Below are 19,583 nucleotides of genomic sequence, written 5' to 3'. Positions count from 1 at the left end.
ATCCATTTTCTTGGGAAAATTCAAGCCAGCTGCAGAAATTTGCATAAGTAATGAGGAGCCAAATGTTAATCACCAAGACAATGGGGAAATTGTCTCCAGGGCATGTCAGAGACCTTCATGGCAACCCCTCCCATCACAGGCCCAGAGTCCTAGGAGGAATAAATGGTTTCATGGGCTGGGTCCAGTGCCCTTCTGCTGTGTGCAGACTTGGGGCTTGTGCCAGTCACCCCAGGCATGGCTAAAAGGGGCCAAGGTACAACTCAGGCCATTACTTCTGAAGGTGCAAGCCCCAAGCCTTGGCAGCTTCCATGTGGTGTTGGTCCTGTGGGTGCACAGAAGACAAGAATTAAGGTTTGGGAAACTCTGCCTAGATTTCAGAAGATGTATGGAAATACCCGGATGTCCAGGCAAAGGTGTGCTGCAGGGGTGAAGCCCTAATAGAGAACCTCTGCTAGTGCAGTGTGGAAGGGAAATGTGGGGTTGAAGCCCCCACACTAACTTGCTTTTGAGGACTAACTTGGTTTTGAGTCCCTACTGGAGTGGACCACTATCTAGTTGAGCTGTGAGAAAAGGACCACCATCCTCAAGATCCCAGAATGGTAGATCCACTGACAGCTTGCATTACATACCTGAAAAAGCTGCAGACGCTCCATGTCAGCCTTGAAAGTGGCTGGGATGGGGGACTGTATCCTGCAAAGCTCCTGCAAAGCTACAGAGGCAGAACTGCCCAAGACCATGGGAGCCCACCTCTTGCATCAGCATGATCCAGATGTGAGATATGGAGTTAAAGGAGATAATTTTGGAGCTTTAAGATTTAATGACTTCCCTGTTTGATTTCAGACTTGCATGGGGTCTCTAGCCCCTTTGTTTTGGTCAATTTCTCCCATTTGGAATGGGAGTATTTATCCAGTGCCTATGTCCCCATTGTATATTACAAGGAACTAACTTGCTTGTGATTTTACAGGCTTCCTTTATCCATCCTTTGGAACAGATTGCTTTACAGTCAAATTCCACAAGATGTGTAAAGAACAGCTGGTACCAATTCTACTGAAACTTTCCAAAAAATTGAGAAGGAGGGATTTCTCCTTAACTCATTCAATAAAGCCAGCATTACCCTGATACCAAAACCTGGCAAAGACATAATGAAAAAAGGAAACTATAGGTCAATATCCCTGATGAACATAGACACAAAAATTCTCAGCAAAATATTAGCAAACTGAATCGAGCAGCACATAAAAAAAGAATTTGCCATGATTAAGTAGGCTTCATTTCTGGGATGCAAGGTTGGTTAATACAAATCAATAAATGTGATTCATCATACAAACAGACCTAAAAAACCAAAACCACATGATCATCTTAATAGATGCAGAAAAGGCTTCTGGTAGAATCCAACATCTCTTCAAGATAAAAACCATTAAAAAACTGAGAATTGATGGAACATACCCAAAATAATGAGCCATCTATAATAAACCCACAGCCAACATTATACTGAATGGACAAAAGCTGGAAGTATTCCCCCTGAGAGCTGGAAAAAGACAAGCATGACCACTCTCACCACTCCCGTTCAATACAGCACTGGAAGTTCTAGCCAGAGCAACCAGGCAAAAGAAAGATATAAAAATCATTCAACTAGGAAAAAAGTCATCAAACTATCTGTCTTTACTGATGATATGACTATACGTACAGCACCTTGAAGACTCTGCTGGAAGGTTCTTGGAACTGTAAACAGCTTCAGTAAAGATTCAGAATACAAAATCAATGTACAAAAATCAGTAGCATTTCTATACATCAATAACACTCAAGAACCAAATCAAGAATGAAATCCTATTTATAATAGCCATACACAAAAATAAAATGCCTAAAGATACATCTAACTGAGGAGGTGAAAGATTTTTGCAAGGAGACCTGTAAAACACTGTAGAAAGAAATCATAAATGACACAAACAAATGACAAAACATTCCATGCTGATGGATTGGAAGAACCAATATTGTTAAAATGGCCATACTGCCCAAAGCAATCTACATATTCAACGCTATTCCTATTGAACTACCAATGTCATTTTTCATAGATGAGAAAAACTGTTTTAAAATTCGTGTGGAATCAAAAAGGAGCCTGAATAGCCAAAGCAATACTGAGCAAAAGACAAAGCTGAAAGCGTTACATTACCCACGTCAAACTATAAGACTACAGTAACCAAAATAGCATGGTACTGGTACAAAAACAGACACATAGACCAATGGAACAGAATAGAGAATCCAGAAATAAAGCCACAAACCTACAACCATCTGATCTTGACAGGGCTGACAAAAACAAGCAATGGGGAAAGGACTACCTGGTTGATAAGTGGTGCTGAGATAACTGGCCAGCCATAGGCAGAAGAATGAAACTAGACCCCTACATTTCATCTGGTACAAAAATTAACTCAAGATGGATTAAAGATTTAAATGTAAGACTCCAAACAATAAGAATCCTAGAAGAAAACCTAAGAGATACCATTCTGGACATTGGCTTTGGAAAAGAATTTATGGCAACATCCTCAAAAACAATTGCAACAAAAACAAAAATTGACAAGTGGGATCTATTTAAACTAGAGAGCTTCTACAAGACAAAAGAAACTATCAACAGAGTAAACAGACAACCTACAGAATGGGAAAAAATATTTGTGAACTATGCACCAACAAAGATCTAATATCCAGAACCAATAAGGAACTTAAACAATTCAAGAAGCAAAAAACAAATAATCTCCTTAAAAAATTGACAAAACGGTTGCTCTTCTTGAGCAGTGTGTTTGTGGTTTCTTCATATTTCCTGAATTTGAATGTTGGCCTGTCTTGCTAGGTTGGAGAAGTTCTCCTGGATAATAGCCTGAAGAGTGTTTTCCAAGTTGGTTCCATTCTCCCCGTCACTTTCAGGTACACCAATCAAATGTAGGTTTGGTTTTTCCACATAGTCCCATATTTCTTGGAGGCTTTGTTCATTCCTTTTCATTCTTTTTTCTCTAATCTTGTCTTCACACTTTATTTCAATATGTTGATCTTCAATCTCTGATATCCTTTCTTCTACTTGATCGATTCAGCTATTGATACTTGTGTATGCTTCACGAAGTTCTCGTGCTGTGTTTTTCAGTTCCATCAGGTCATTTATGTTCCTCTCTAAACTGGTTATTCTAGTTAGCAGTTCCTCTAACCTTTCTTCAAAGTTCTTAGCTTCCTTGCATTGGGTTAGAACATGCTCCTTTAGCTCGGAGGAGTTTGTTATTACCCACCTTCTGAAGCCTACTTCTGTCAATTCGTCAAACTAATTCTCCATCCAGTTTTGTTCTCTGGCTGGCGAGGAGTTGTGATCCTTTGGAGGAGAAGAGGTGTTCTGGGTTTTGGAATTTTCAGCCTTTTTGCGCTGATTTTTCCTCAACTTCATGGATTTATCTACTTTTGGTCTTTGATGTTGGTGACCTTCAGATGGAGTTTTTGTGTGGACGTCCTTTTTGTTAATGTTGATGCTATTCCTTTCTGTTTGTTAGTTTTCCTTCTAACAGTCAAACCCCTCTGCTGCAGGTCTGCTGGAGTTTGCTGGAGGTCCACTCCAGACCCTTTGTGCCTGGGTATCACAGGCAAAGGCTGCAGAACGGCAAAGGCTGCAGAACAGCAAAGATTGCTGTCTGTTCCTTCCTCTGGAAGCTTTGTCCCAGAGAAGCACCCACCTGATGCCAACCAGAGCTCTCCTGTATGAGTTGTCTGTTGACCCCTGCTGGGAGGTGTCTCCCAGTCAGAAGGTACAGGGTCAGGGACCCACTTGAGGAGGCAGTCTGTCCCTTAGCAGAGCTTAAGCGCTGTGCTGGAAGATCTGCTGTTTTCTTCAGAGCCGGCAGGCAGGAACGTTTCAGTTTGCTGAAGCTGCGCCCACAGCCGCCCTTTCCTCCAGGTGCTCTGTCCCAGGGAAATGGAAGTTTTATCTATAAGCCCCTGACTGGGGCTGCTGGCTTTCTTTCAGAGATGCCCTGCCCAGAGGGGAGGAATCTAGAGAGGCAGTCTGGCTACAGTGGCTTTGTGGCACTGCAGTGAGCTCTGCCCAGTCTGAACTTTCAGGTGGCTTTATTTACACTGTGAGGGAAAAACAGCCTACTCAAGGCTCAGTAATGGCAGGCGCCCCTTCCCCCACCAAGCTCCAGCATCCCAGGTTAACTTCAGACTGCTGTGCTGGCAGTGAGAATTTCAAGCCAGTGGATCTTAGCTTGCCGGGCTCTGTGGGGATGGGATCCACTGAGCAAGACCACTTGGCTCCTTGGCTTCAGCCCCCTATCCAGGGGAGTAAACGGTTCTGTCTCACTGGTGTTCCAGGTGCCACTGGGGGTATGGAAAAAAACTCCTGCAGCTAGCTTGAGGTCTGTCCAAACATGACCGCCCAGTTTTGTGCTTGAAAAACAGGGCCCTGCTGGTGTAGGCACCTGAGGGAATCTCCTGGTCTGTGGGTTGCAAAGACCATGTGAAAAACGTAGTGTCTGGGCCAGAGTGCACTGTTCCTCGTGGCACAGTGCTTCATGGCTTCGCTTGGAACTCCCTCCCTGACCCCTTGTGCTTCTTGGGTGAGGCGATGCCCCACCCTGGTCCTGCTGGCCCTCCGTGGGGTGCACACACTGTCTAACCTGTCCCAATGAGATGAGCCCGCTACTGCAGTTGGAAATGCAGCAATCACTCACCTTCTGTGGTGATCTCACTGGGAGCTGTAGACTGGAACTGTTTCTATTTGGCCATCGTCTCAGCCACCACCCATTGCAGTATTTTTAATTCCAAAGCTATAAACAATGTAAATAGCCCAAAATAGAGTTGTGATTAATATAACTATTCTGTGACATCATTAAAAATCATGTAAGGACATGGGTCAGTACTCAGTATACTAAGAGGGAAACTATAAGGTTAAAAACAATGTATGAATTATGATCCCACTTACTTTTAAGCACATATACATTAATTTATTTAAAAAAGAAAAAGTATTCCAAAATGTTAAATATGTCATAATTTCTGGATGATTCCAGTCCAAGTAATTTTTATCTGCTTTATATTGTTATTATTATTTTGAGATGGAGTATTAATCTTGTTGCCCAGGCTGGAGTACAGTGGTAAGATCTCAGCTCACTACAACCTCCACCTCCCAGATTCAAGGAATTCTCCTGCCTTGGCCTCCTGAGTAGCTGGGATTACAGGTGCTGGCCACCATGCCTGGCTAATTTTTGTATTTTTAGTAGAGATGGGGTTTTGCCATGTTGGTCAGGCTGGTCTCGAACTCCTTACCTCAAGTGATCCGCCCGCCTCAGCCTCCCAAAGTGCTGGGATTACAGGCGTGAGCCACTGTGGCTGGCCCATTTTTCTGTATTTTACAAAATGTTTGCAATCACTATATATTACTTTTAGAGTTAGGAAAAAGAGGATCCTTTTTTTTCTTAATTTTCAAGTTCGTTCCGACCAGCCAAACACCACTAAAGAGCTAGTTGTGTTCTGTAACTCTGCAACAGGCTAATGGGTTATAATGGTTAAGTCAGTCTGTGTGGGGCTGGGTTTTCCTGTTCATCACGAAGAGAAGTAAATGTCTCTGTCTCCCTCATAGCTAAAGTAAGAGAGCTTCTACTGAGGCTCCTAGTCTTCCAAGCTGTTTGGCTTCTCTAACTCCCCTGGATAAGGCACAATTTTCCCCTCCCAAATCCTTTGCTCTCCATCTTCTTCCTGGACCAGGCAGACAGAAAGAAAACACACATGCCTGCTGCCCATTCACCTCTGAGGTCTTCTTAAAGAAGGAGGGCACCACCACCCAGCCACCTTCACTGCGAGGTAACAGACCAACGTGTTCCAGGCAAGAACCAAGGTCTAGAGAGATTATGTGGTCAGAGTTCTCCTGCTTCTCCAATGCTGCACACTCTCACTTTCCTTTGCTTAAGGAAACCAGGAAACTTTGAGTGAGAAAATGGCATGCTGAGAATTTTCTATGATAGTGAACTCAGGTTTCCTACCTACATTCTTTCCAAGGTAGTTAGTGACTAAGTCAGTGTTCCAGAACTTGAATTCTAACACACTAGATGTATTCACCCTCATCAGCAAATTCTCATTGGGTACTATTGTGCCCTGCACTGGGCAAAGTTGTACATATAAAGAAGTGACTGCACTTTTCCTGCCCTTATGAACTAGAATCAAGGAAAAGTCACCTAACACTATAGAAGCACGAGCTTATTGTTGCTAGAATAATATATCTTGGAATTTCCAGCTTTTTATTTTAAGTCTCCCTGTGCTATAAGTAAAAAAGAATGGCCAGAAGAACCTTAGTTTTATTGTACAAAATTAACATTTAAAACTTTCTGTATTCTCCCCCCAAATCTCAGTGTTTCAAGAGACTAGAATTTAATTAATGTAGCTATTTAGAGATACAAATCAGCCATTACTGTTCTTTTTTTCATAAGGATATTGAGTTTAATGATATCATTATCTTCACTAGCTTCTAATGCTAGATAGAGAACATAAGATTGATCCATTTTCCCCAAAGCTTTTGTGTAGTAAGTTTTTATGTAAGTGGAAAACTTAATGCTAACAGAAACAAATTCAACCACACTTTTAAAATTACAGGATAATTGCTAATTCTGTGGTCATTCATTCCCATGCCGTACTCCAACACAGGAAACTATGAGAAATGTAACCACTGGTAAAATTAAACCTGCAATTATAGCACCAATTTCTAGGATATGTTGATTTTTCTTTATTTTGCGACATGTGCACAAATATATAAAATTTTCTCATTTATTTATCATTCACGTTGACCTTTTAAATTCAGAGTCTGTCATATCACGATTAATATACTTAAGACAGGTTTTTTGTTTTTTTGTTTTTTTGAGATGGAGTCTTGCTCTGTTGCATAGGCTGGAGTGCAGTGGCACTATCTTGGCTCACTGCAACCTCTGCCTCCCAGGTTCAAATGATTCTCCTGCCTCAGCCTCCCAAGTAGCTGGGATTACAGGCACCTTCTACCACGCCCAGCTAATTTTTGTATTTTTAGTAGAGATAGGGTTTCACCATATTGCCCAGGCTGGTCTTGAACTCCTGACTTCAAGTGATCAGCTTACCTCATCCTCCCAAAGTGCTGGGATTACAGGTGTGAGGCACCACACCCAGCCTTAAGACAGGTTTGGATACTGCTTATAGTCTTCTTTATTAGTTAAATTTTTAAATTGTCATCAAATGTCAAGGACAATAATATACTTGGTGAATTAGCGTAAGCTACCTTTGAAAATATGAATCAGAAAAAAAAAAAAGAAACAAGCGTGTAGCAAATCCATGCTTTATTCTAATCCACCATCCTTTTAGATAATGATTATCTTTGTCACCTAGCATTTGGATCAGTCTCTCTATTTGCAATAAAGTCTCAATGCACTCCGTATCTTTACTAATATCTGCATTCCAGAACTTTTTCTAGGCACCCTCTATTTCTCTCATCCGCTACCCTCAGCCTTTCCTAGTTCTTGGAACAGTGCATCCAATGCTTCACTGTACCCTAACCTAGAATTATTCACACAACTCCCACATTTTCCTCATTGGTTGAAGCTTTCTCTAACCAGAATCCTTCTTCCATCACCATTAGATGCATCATTAGTTTTTGATCTTTTTCTTTTTCCATGGCCTTAGTAAACTGTTAGTTTGTCATATTTCATCCAGTTCTACATATGTGTTGTATGCCTCTCTGGAGCAGCGTTTTTGGCCCTAGAGCATCAATTCTATTGGACGGGGCCCTGGCTAATTCCAACGATACAACAGCACATCTGGTATGACACCGCCCCACCCACATATTGGGAGTGGGGACGAGGGCAATTTTAGAAACAGTAAATATTGAGCACTCAGTGTTTTGCACGTACTATCTGGATTCAAACCCAGACAGTCTGAATGTAGAGCCAGCACTTTTCACACTGCACTATGCTGTTGTGATGAAGAGGAAAGGAAGTAAGATGCAGAAGAGGAGGAGGCAGCAGAAGAGAAGGAGGAGGCAGGAGGTGGAATTCCAGTGGTTAAATCTCTGGATCCAGAAAAGTACTGTAATAGAATCTTCACTGTGGCACTTCCTACTATATATGGCTGCATATATGGTCCAAAGGCCACATGTATTGAACAAATACAAAGTGTCATGTACCAGGTTGTGTGCTATGTGCTGCATACTGCCTATTGAGCAAACTGTTGTATGGTCCCTGCTCTTCCACGGCTGGCAGCTTAGTAATCCAGAAAGATAAGGGGACATAGAAGGACATGGAGATAGTGTGGTCTTCTCAGAGCAAGTAATGTCTGATGGGTAGTAGGATGGGCTAGTGTGCATCAGAAACGGGCAGGGAAGGGCATTCCAAACAAAGGAACTAGCCTGTGCAAAGGCCCCCACCTCATATGAAAGTGCAGTTTATTAGGGCCATGCAAAGAAAGCACTGAACATAGTTCCTGACACATGGTAATAGTTGATAATGTTTCCAGTGATGACAATAATAACAATAACGATTGTGGTGGTGACCATCTTTGTGACAGAGGAACATATCCTTAAATTATTGTCATTATGGTTTTTGATTTCTTTTGTTTTATTTTCTTTTTTAGTGACAAGGTCTTGCACTGTTTCCCAGGCTCGAGTACAGTGAAGTAATCAAAGCTCACTGCAGCCTCGACCTCCTGGGCTCAAGCGATTCTCCCACATCGGCCTCCTAGGCAGCTAGTATTATAGACCTGAGCCACAATGCCTGGCTAATAATGTTTTCTAAAAATTTTTTGGTAGAGATGGAGTCTTGCTTTGTTGTCCAAGTTGATCTCAAACACCTAGGCTCAAGTGATTCTTCTGCCTTGGCCTCCCAAAGTGCTGGGATTACAGGCATGAGACACCATGTCCATAATCAGCACAGCTGATTAACTGAGATTTATTTTTCCCAGCTTCCATCTCATTTTCAATAAGGGCACTTTTTAAAGGTACATTTCCCTAAGGAGAGGCAAGAAAAGGGAAAAAGAAACAGAACTGGAAGCCCAAATCATAGATGTGTGACTAATCTTTCCCTTATTTGTAAATTCTTTTACATGCAGTATTATAGGGTTAGTTGGTTTAATCTTTACAAATGGAGAAAAGTATAGAGATAATGTGTTGTGTTCATTATAGTATAGGTGATCAGTTTCTCCAGAGAAAAATATAACTAGAACAATTAGATGAGACATTTACCTAATGATTCACGTTTCTCAGTAGTAGGAGAACAAAAACAAAAAAAAACAGTCTTTTTCCACAGTAAACAACATCTTCCAGACCACATCTTTTTCAGACCACTTCTAAGAGATTAATGTTAATGGCAGTAGGGATTTTTGAACAGTCTTACGGAGCGTATGGAAATCATGGTCCATGTAGTATCCTTGTTCATCTTCATATTTACCAGGCAATTCAAATAGATAGATACTTCCTACAAAAACTTCTGAAATGCTACGATAACATATGCCATGAAATATAATTTGCACGGACGATTAAGATCCTATTTACAGCCTTCACCTCTTTTTACAGCTGCTGTACAAATAACAAAGTTCAAAGGATGGAAAATCTAACAGTTATAAACACTGAATTCCCACACCCAAAAGATTTTCATAAAAGCCAAATAGAAACATACAGAAAGGTGCGGTTGCTCACTCTCATTTTCCTTTAAGTAGAGTGACTGTTTCCTATTAGACTTCACCTGGTTTGTTTATTTAATGATTCTTCCCAGTAGGCTATTATTACCTGCAGGAGTATAAAATAGAAACTACAAGCATGAGTTAGAGAAAACTACAATCTTCCTACCAGAGCTTAGGCAACAATTAATACTCTAGGAACATTTTTCCACCCAAATCCTGAAATTATGCTCAGAATTGTGGTTCATATGCATAGGTGCACTGTTCCCCCTTTAGGGGAGGAGCCGTAGCTTTTTATGGGGTCTTCAATAAAGTCTATAGCTTCAAAGAATTGTTAAAACACATTGTTCAACAGTGTTTTCCTTTTGCTATACTTTCACTCAGTAACATTTCCACACCTAGAAAGATACTTTGAAAAGGAAACACTTTTGCTTACCTGCTCATAAATTAAGCCTGAGCAACATAATGTACAATAAATATAAAAATAATATGGATTTTTTTTTTTTTTTTTTTTTTTTTGAGACGGAGTCTCGCTCTGTCTCCCGGGCTGGAGTGCAGTGGCTGGATCTCAGCTCACTGCAAGCTCCGCCTCCCAGGTTCACGCCATTCTCCTGCCTCAGCCTCCCGAGTAGCTGGGACTACAGGTGCCCGCCACTTCGCCCGGCTAGATTTTTGTATTTTTTAGTAGAGACGGGGTTTCACCGTGTTAGCCAGGATGGTCTCGATCTCCTGACCTCGTGATCCACCCGTCTCGGCCTCCCAAAGTGCTGGGATTACAGGCTTGAGCCACCGTGCCCGGCCAAAAATAATATGGATGTTAAACAGTGTGGTAAAGTGGTCGTTAGTCCAATCATCAGAAAATATCAAGAGGGATCACAGATTAATTAGAATATAGAACCTATTCAACTTTTTTTCAATTGTTGTTTTAAAAGTTTCAAACCCTCAGGGTGTGAGTAGATTATTGTGTGATGTCCTTCTGACAAAATTCTTTTAAGTTGACATGCAGGACAGGATTTTGAGTGCTGTGGAAAAATCACCACATTTGCTGATATCGTCTTTTTTGCAGTTGTCATGGTCTGTGAATTTTTGGAGTCATAGTTTCTTTTCCCCCACTTGGTCCTTCTATGTTTTGCTCATTTTTTCCAATGATCCTCATCCTTTTGTGGTTATAATCCTAAATATCCTCAAAGGTGGGATGCTATAGATGATAACTGAGTTCATGTCTACCTATAACCAATCATTTATACTGGGGAGCTAAACTAGCTGTTCTGCAACAACACGAAATGCTGGGTCAGGGGTGGGCAGTTTGGATGAAGTGATACTATTCACTCATCAGCAGGGACATAATAAATACCTTGAATTCTTTTCCTATAAAAGTAAAAGATTCCACTGAGCTTGTATTACTTATGTGATGTCCTTTTTAAGATACCTTTTCAGGCACATTATCATTGATGATGCATGTTTATAAAATAATTTTTTAAAAGGTTGGTTTTTAAAAGAAGAAGAAGGAGGTGGAGCAGGAGAAATAGAAGCAGCAGCAGTAGTTGAGGTGAATCAGAGGCAGAGGAGGAAGAGGAGATGAGAAGTAGGTTGGGAAGAGAAGTGAATGTCCAGAGTATTGCTGGTGCTATGTAGCTTTCAAAGAATAAGCTGGGCCAAGAAACACTAGTGTCTTGGAGTTAAATTTTTGTCTTTCTGTCTGTGGAGAGGAGAAGACCAAAAATGAAGAAAGAGGCAGGAAGACCCAGGCCTTTCTGTAAGCCTCAGATGGAGTCATCCTGGGAAGTATTCTGAGGAAACATGGACAGTGCCCCCATAGTGCCAGGCAGTATTTCTCTAAAGCAGAGATTCTGGGAGGAACATTCCCCATCCAAATCCTAAAATTATATTTGAAATGATGCATTCATATGCAGAGATGCATTTTTTTCTCCTAAGGGGAGGAGACATAGCTTTCTTTAGATACTCAACATAGTCTATAACCTCAAAAAACGTGATGAAACATATTGTTCAAGTTTAGGGATTCTCAGAACCTCTCTTTCCAAAAGCATGCAAGTCATCCTGCATCTATCTCCTAAGCCTATTTCTCTAGGGGGAATAACTAACCCCTAAGGGTATTGGAACAACTTTTTCCAGAGGATAAAGCCTAAGTAGCTTGAACCATTGAGTAACTTCAGCCTCCTTAAGCTCTTGGGCTAAACTGGTTAACCGCCCAGATTTCAGACGATCTGCCACGGCTATTTATGGCCAGTATTCTGTAGTTTTTCATCATCTTCTCCCATTTGCTATGTCATTTGTTACTCACAACACCTTTGTAGTTAAGTAGGACACCTCCAATTAGTTCCCATTTATAGAACAAGAAATTGAGAGTCAGAGAAAAAAAGTGACTTGCCCAGGTTCCCAAGTAGCAGCCTGCCAGGATGAGAATCTAGGCATGGACTCCAGGGAGGGTAAGGCATGTCTGTCTGCAAGGAAGTTAGTCTAAATACAGTTTTGTTGTCATTTTCCTCCAGTGGCAAAATGTTTTAATTCCCCTAACCCAACCCGACACACATTCTTCCACCACACCTTGGCCTTTCTCAGAGAGAAACTGAATCAAAATCACTCAAAGAGAGTCAGCGCTTTTCTCAGACAACAAAGAAATAGCCAGAGCATATCATGCTGCCAGCAAACTCCAGGCACATCAGAAAAGCAAACAAACAATGTTCCTCATTATTTTTGAAGATATATTTTGTTTAAAAGTACAGAGCCAGAAACTGCCTTATAGGGAAAATCATCTCCCTTTTGTAAACATGTATTGTGCACATTAATTTTTAAGAAATATGTTTGTTTACTAGAATCTTCAGTAGACAGTGTTATTGGCTCTAATATTTTCCTCCTTCCTGTATCTACATTGTTCTTCACATAACTCTGAAATGCACCCACAGTGTGCGAAAGATGTACTTCTTTTTTTTTTTTTTTTTTTTTTGAGATGGAGTCTGGCTCTGTCGCCCAGGCTGGAGTGCAGTGGCCGGATCTCAGCTCACTGCAAGCTCCGCCTCCCGGGTTTACGCCATTCTCCTGCCTCAGCCTCCGGAGTAGCTGGGACTACAGGCGCCCGCCACCTCGCCCGGCTAGTTTTCTGTATTTTTTAGTAGAGACGGGGTTTCACCGTGTTAGTCAGGATGGTCTCGATCTCCTGACCTCGTGATCCGCCCGTCTCAGCCTCCCAAAGTGCTGGGATTACAGGCTTGAGCCACCGCGCCCGGCCGAAAGATGTACTTCTGAGATTCTTGGCTTTGGGTTTGGACATAGGACTTGCTTTTGCCAACAGAATTAGGCCAAAGTCATACTGTACTCATTCTGGGCAAAACCACAAAAGCCTTGTGTTTCCTCTCCCCTCTTGTACTTCTGCCATTACCTGGAGAAGACTATGCCAGACTAACCCATTGGTATCAGGAAGGGAAGAACAGACATTTAGGACAAACTTGCATCAACCAAGTCACCCCCACTCATTGTAGGCTGCATTAGCCAATGCCACAAAAGATATCTCTCTGAAGATGGCATGAAGACCAAACTATCAGCTGTGTTTGTTACAAGGTGAAGTTCTCTTTGCAATAAACCATGAATTTTTTGTCCAAATGCTGCGGATAAGGCAGTATTACTTGATCTCTGCTGTTGAGTTTTCATAAAGAATTTTTAGGACTCCTTGGTTCCCTTTCATGAGTTCTTTTTATGTAGGAATGACCAGATGTACCTAAGGAGTTTGGCCCAGTTGCTAACTGGACTGTTCACAGGTATCTCATCTTCCACACCCACCCATTGTTCTTGTATACATGAAAGTTTGTGGTTGGGAAGACAGAAACACAAAGAGAATAAATTACTGAATTGATAAGTAGCCTGTGATAAAAATTTAGATTCCATCGCAATGTCTTGAAAATTCTAAGGGAAAATTATTTGTAACCTGAAGTTCTATAACCGGCTAAACTATTGTGCAAGTATATGGGTAGACAGGAACTACCTGAGAGAATCTGTGGGACACAGCTAAAGCAGTGCTTAGAGGGAAATTTATAGCACTAAATGCCCACAGGAGAAAGTAAGAAAGATCTAAAATTAACACCCTAACACCATAATTAAAAGAACTAGAAAAACAAAACCAAACAAATTCAAAAGCTAGCAGAAGACAAGAAATAACTAAGATCAGAGCAGAACTAAAGTAGATAGAGGCACGAAAAACCCTTCAAAACATCAGTGAATCCAGGATCTGGTTTTTCGAAAAGATTAACAAAATAGATAGACTGCTAGCCAGACTAATAAAGAAAAGAGAGAAGAATCAAATAGACACAATAAAAAGTGATAAAAGTGATACCACCACTGATCCCACACAAATACAAACTGCCCTCAGAGAATACTATAAACACCTCTACGCAAATAAACTAGAAAATCTAGAAGAAATGGATAAATTCCTGGACTCATACGCCCTCCCGAGACTAAACCAGGAAGAAGTCAAAACCCTGAATAGACCAATAACAAGTTCTGAAACTGAGGCAGTAATTAATAGGCTACCAACCAAGAAAAGCCCAGGACCAGACAGATTTCTAGCTAAATTCTACCAGAGGTACAAAGAGGAGCTGGTACCATTCCTTCTGAAACTATTCCAAACAACTGAAAAAGAGGGAATCCTCCCTAATTCATTTTATGAGGCCAGCATCATCCTGATACCAAAACCTGGCAGAGACATAACAAAAAAAGAAAATTTCAGGCCTGTATCACTGATGTACATCGATGGAAAATCCTCAATAAAATACTGGCAAACTGAATCCAGCAGCACATTAAAAAGCTTATCCACCATGATCAAGTTGACTTCATCCCTGGGATATAAGGCTGATTCAACATATGTAAATCAATAAACAGAATCCATCACATAAACAGAACCAATGACAAAAACCACATGATTATCTCAATAGACGCAAAAAAGACCTATGATAAAATTCAACACCCCTTCATCCTAAAAACTCTCAATAAACTAGGTATTGATTGAATGTATCTCAAGATAATAAGAGCTATTTATGACAGACCCACAGCTGATATCACACTGAAAGGGCAAAAACTAGACGCATTTTTGAAAATCAGCACAAGGCAAGTATACCCTCTTTCAGCACTCCTAATCAACATAGTATTGGAAGTTCTTGCCAGGGCAATCAGGCAAGAGAAAGAAATAAAGGTATTCAAATAGGAAGAGCAAAAGTCAAGTTGTCTCTGTTTGCAGATGACATGATTGTATATTTAGAAAACCCCATCATCTCAGCCCAAAATCTCCTTAACCTGATAAACAACTTCAGAAAAGTCTCCAGGTACCAAATCAATGTGCAAAAATCACAAGCACTCCTAGACACCAAAAATAGGCAAACAGAGAGCCAGATCATGAGTGAACTCCCATTCACAATTGCTACAAAGAGAATAAAATACCTAGGAATACAACTTACAAGGGATGTGAAGGAGCTCTTCAAGGAGGACTACAAACCACTGCTCAAGGAAATCAGAGACGACACAAACGAATGGAAAAACATTCCATACTCACGGATAGGAAGAATCAATATTGTGAAAATGGCCATACTCCCCAAAGTAATTTATACATGCAATGCTATCTCCATCAAGCTACCATTGACTTTCTTCACAGAATTAGAAAAACTACTTTAAATTTCATGTGGAACCAAAAAAGAGCCCGTATAGCCAAGACAATCCTAAGCAAATGAACAAAGCTGGAGGCATCACACTACCTGACTTCAAACTATACTATGAGGCTACAGTAACCAAAACAGCATGGTACTGGTACCAAAACAGATATATAGACCAATGGAACAGAACAGAGGCCTCAGAAATAGCACTACACATCTACGAGTCAGGAAAGAATAGATGCTGGAGAGGATGTGGAGAAATAGGAATGCTTTTACTCTGTGGTGGGAGTATAATTTAGTTCAACCATTGTGGAAGACAGTGTGGTGATTTCTCAAGGATCTAGAACCAGAAATACCATTTGTCCCAGCCATCCCATTACTGTGTATATACCCTGAGGATTATAAATCATTCTACTATGAAGACACATGTGCACATATGTTTATTGCAGCACTGTTCATGACAGCAAAGACTTGGAACCAACCCAAATGCCCATGAATGACAGACTGGAGAAAGAAAATGTGGCACATATACATCATGGAATACTATACAACCATAAAAAAAGGATGAGTTTATGTCCTTTGCAGGGACATGAATGAAGCTGTAAACCATCATTCTCTGCAAACTAACACAGGAAGAGAAAACCAAACACAGCATATTCTCACTCATAAGTGGGAGTTGAACAATGAGAACACGTGGACACAGGGAGGGGAACATCACACACTGGGGCCTGTTGGGGAGTGGGGGGCTAGGTGAAGGAGAGCATTAGGAGAAATACCTAATGTAGATGACGGATTGATGGTGCAGTAAATCACCATGGCACGTGTATACCTATGTAACAAACCTGCACGTTCTGCACATGTATCCCAGAACTTATAGTATGATAAAAAAAAGGGCAGAAGACATAAACAGACACTTTTCAAAATAAGACATACAAGTGATCAAGAAACATGTGAAAAGATGTTCAGTGTCACTAATCACCAGAGAAATGCAAATAAAAACCACAATGAGATACCATCTTATACTAGTCAGAATGACTACTATTGAAAAGTCAAAAAAACAACAGATGCTGGCAAAGATGTAGAGGAAAGGTAACACACACGTCGGTAGGAATGTTTTTAGCTCAGCCATGTAGAAAGCAGTTTGAAGATTTCTCAAAGAACTTAAAGCAGAACTATCATTTGACCCAGCAATGCCATTACTGGGTATATATACATAAGAAAATAAATCATTCTACCAAAAAGACACACTCATATGTCATCAAAAAGATTCACTCATATGTTTATCACAACACTATTCACAATAGACATGGAAGCAACCTAGGTGTCCACCAGTAGAGGCTTGGATTAAAATAATTGGTACATACGCATTATATCATACTATGCAGCCATATGAAGAATAAAATCATGTTCTTTGCAGCAACATGGATGCATCTGGAGGCCAATATCCAAAGTGAATTAACACAGGAACAGAAAACCAAATATTGCATGTTCTCATTTTTAAGTGGGAGCTAAATATTAGATACTCATGGGCATAAAGATGGCAATAATAGCCACTGGGGGCTACTAGAGTGGAGAGAGAGGAAGAGGGGCATGGGTTGAAAAACTATTGGGTACTATGCTCACTACCTGGGTGACAGGATCATCCATATGCCAAACCTCAGCGTTATGCAATATACTCACGTAACAAACCTACATGTGTACTCCCTGAATCTAAAATGAAATTTGAAATTATTTTTTAAAAAACCCTCTGGTGTCTAAATACTATAGTAGCAAAACCAACTCTACTTTAATAAGTGAGTTTACATACTTTAGCGCTTCTTTTTGAAAGCTCTTTATTCATCAGAGCTTAATTATTGTTATTTAAATATTTTCATATTTGTCACATAATGAGGAATGTTGCAAATACTTTGTCATTTCCAGTTCACAAACGGGATGATGAAGGAACAGCTAGACTATGACTTGTGTAACAGATACACATATTCCTTGTGTGTGTGTCTGTCTGAAATCCAATTTTCTGTTCAGATGTGTAAATATACATACATATCATTATGATTAATGTTCTATAGAAGGGGTCTGGTGGAGCAAAAGAAAGGTTGCCTCTTAAGTACAATTATAGCTGCTAGGGAGGGCTATTGTGAGAATGAGAAATATAGAGAAAGTAAATAACACTACACAATGGAAAGGTTAAAGTCTTTCAGGAACTACACAGATTAGAAATTGATCCTGTCTGGCCAAAAGCTAATGGAGGCTTTAAAACCCTTCCTCCTCCCACAGTGAGACATTTGACAGTAGTCTTTCTCTAGACTCAGGAGAGTTGTATTTACAGCATTCATATAGATAATAGTAACCAATAACTCTTATTGAGTCATTGCTGTGTGCCACACTGAGTCGTCCATATAGTTTGTCTCATTATATAATTAGAATCTATAAAGTAGCAAATGACAGACATGCTTAGAACCAAGGAAATAGCGTGGTTAGAACCAAGGAAGTAGCAAATAAAAATAGACGTGGTTAGAACTAAGGAAATGAAGATTCTGCACTTAAAAATAAAAAAGCAACTTTTGAGTAATTACAGAAAGGCCTGGGATTCTCTACAATTTGTAGATAAATCCTGATACCATCTAATGATGTTTACTGTGGTTTCTGGGCCCAGGTAGGGTGTAACAAGGACCAGCAAATAACCTCCTAAATAGGTCCAGGTCAATAACCAGAACAGAAAACTTGCTTTTGGCCACACCTCTTAAGGAGGGGCCATTACTAGTTAAGAAGAGAGTTCAATAATAAATAAATAAATAAATGTTCTGGTTGTGGGTTGTTTAATGCAAATTCCTATTCAGTTCATCTGATAATAAACTGTATTTAATTCATGATGTAATTCTATGTTCTGTCATGGTTTTTACAAAGCCCCAATTTGAGAAACTTTTTTGGGTATTGCTTGTTAGTGGATGCAGCTGTTGAGAAGGGGCAAGGTTTTGACTTTATGTTGTAGTTCATGGTCACTGATGCAGAGAGGTGTTTATAATGTATTGTGAGTGACTTAAGCAGAGTATAAAACATATTATCCCATTTTGTAAAACAAAACAAAAAAAAACAGGCAAATGAAACGCTAAACAACATTGTTTATTAATGTTAGAAAATTTGAAACATCAAAACGTACCTCAGAGCAAAGAAAAAAAAGAAAATGAGGAACAACTAAATGTTTAACTATAAAGCACCGCTTAATAAATTGAGGTAGATATATATGCTGCCTTGAAATATGGCTGTATAAAGGAGTACTAAGAGGGAATTTTGTAGCTCTAAGTGCCTACATTAGAAAAGAAGAAAAACTTCGTTAAAAAAGAAAGATACATCTCAAAGAATTAGAAAAGCAAGAGCAAACCAAAGCCAAAATTAGTAGAAGAAAAGAAACAATAAAGATTCGATAAAAATGAAATTGAAATAAAGAAAATAATACAAAAGATCAGTGCAACAAAAAGTTGGTTTTTGAAAAGTTAAACGTAATTGGTAAATTTTTAGCCAGACTGAGAAAAAAAAAAAGCAGATCCAAATACATAAACTCAGAGTTGAAAAAGGAGACATTACAACTGATACTGCAGAAACTTAAAGGACCATTATTGATTACTCTGAGCAACTGTATGCCAATAAATTGGAACATTTAGAAGAAATGGAGAAATTCCTACATACGTACAACCTACCAAGACTGAACCATGAAGAAATCCAAAACCTGAACAGAACAATAACAAGTAATGAGATCAAAGCTGTAATAAAAAGTCTCCCAGTAAAGAAAAGTCCAGGACCTGATGACGTCACTGCTGAATTCTATCACACATTTTAAAAAGAACTAATACGAATTCCACTCAAATTATTCCAAAAAAATAGAGGAGGAGGGAATACTTTCAAACTTATTCTGTGAGGCCAGTATTATCCTGATGCCAAAACCAGACAAAGACACATCAAAAAAAAAAAATTACAGGCCAATATCTCTGATGAATATTGATGCAAAAATCCTTAACAAAATACTAGCAAACCAACAACACATTTAAAAAAGTCATTCCTCATGACCAAGTGACATTTATCCTTGGGATGCAACGATAGTTCAACATATGCAAATCAATCAGTATGATACATCATATTAACAGAATGAAAGACAAAAACCATGTGATCAGTTCAATTGGTACTGAAAAAGCATTTGATAAAAGTTAACCCCTTCATGGTGAAAACCCTCAAAAAACTGGGTATAGAAGAAACATACCTCAACATTATAAAGCCATATATGACAGA

General features: G+C 39.8%; 1 long non-coding RNA gene across 1 annotated transcript; it reads right to left on the bottom strand.

The window, feature by feature from the left end:
- Nucleotides 1-337: 337 nt before the first annotated feature.
- On the bottom strand, nucleotides 338-19,118 carry LOC117096419. Its single transcript, XR_004442480.1, has 4 exons — nucleotides 19,108-19,118; nucleotides 4,039-4,043; nucleotides 3,713-3,722; nucleotides 338-494 (listed from the first exon to the last, which is right to left on the bottom strand). It is a non-coding gene; the product is annotated as an uncharacterized LOC117096419 (long non-coding RNA).
- Nucleotides 19,119-19,583: the final 465 nt, after the last annotated feature.

The sequence above is a fragment of the Trachypithecus francoisi genome, unplaced genomic scaffold (assembly GCF_009764315.1).
Source record: "Trachypithecus francoisi isolate TF-2019V2 unplaced genomic scaffold, Tfra_2.0 Contig01461, whole genome shotgun sequence".
In the NCBI taxonomy this organism is placed as follows: domain Eukaryota; kingdom Metazoa; phylum Chordata; class Mammalia; order Primates; family Cercopithecidae; genus Trachypithecus; species Trachypithecus francoisi.
Note: the sequence above shows the minus strand (reverse complement) of the source record. Positions and strands in the feature narration are given on the sequence as shown.